Source organism: Mandrillus leucophaeus, unplaced genomic scaffold (genome assembly GCF_000951045.1).
Source record: "Mandrillus leucophaeus isolate KB7577 unplaced genomic scaffold, Mleu.le_1.0 Scaffold1047, whole genome shotgun sequence".
NCBI lineage: Eukaryota > Metazoa > Chordata > Mammalia > Primates > Cercopithecidae > Mandrillus > Mandrillus leucophaeus.
In genome coordinates, this window is record NW_012098621.1 from 407,626 (window position 1) to 408,399 (window position 774).

Genomic DNA, 774 nt, shown 5'->3' on the forward strand with positions numbered 1-774 from the left:
TCAGCTGACCTCATTCTGTTCAGGTTACATCGTCCAGGCCTCTTGAACTGCACAGGAGGGAAATAAAGAGACCAGTGATGAGACCAAGGGAAGGAACTGGGCCTGGCCTTGGAGAGTGCACCCACAGAGGTTCTCAAAAGGAAAGAAGACAGTTCACACTTTTCAATATGTTTACCAGCAGTCTCTGGCATCTCCTACACACAGTCAAACCAACCACAGCTTGCTCTCCCGTCAGCCCAGCCAGCTGCGGGCCACTTTCTGATCGATATGAATCCTCCTCACTGCACGTCTCCTCACTCTTACTGATTTGGCCATTCTTGCTGTGGTTTTGACAGACAAGATTCATTATCCAAAAGCATCAGTTTGTGTTGGCTTGGTGGCTTGTGGAACAAGGTTTACTTCTTGTTGATGTGATTTTGGTGTTTTTGTTTTTGGTGTGAAAAATGTGACAGCTTTTTTTTTTTTTTTTTTGAGACAGAGTCTGGCTGGGTTGCCCAGGCTGGAGTGCAGTGGCACAATCTCGGTTCACTGCAACCTCTGCCTCCTGGATTCAAGCGATTCTCCTGCCTTAGCCTCCTAAGTAGCTGGGACTACAGGCATGTGCCACTACACCTGGCTAATTTTTGTATTTTTAGTGGAGATGGGGTTTCACCATGTTGGCCAGGCTGGTCTCGAACTACTGATCTCAAGTGATCCACCTGTCTTGGCCTCCCAAAGTGCTGAGATTACAGGTGTGAGCCACTGTGCCCGGCCATATGACAGGTTTTAACACTA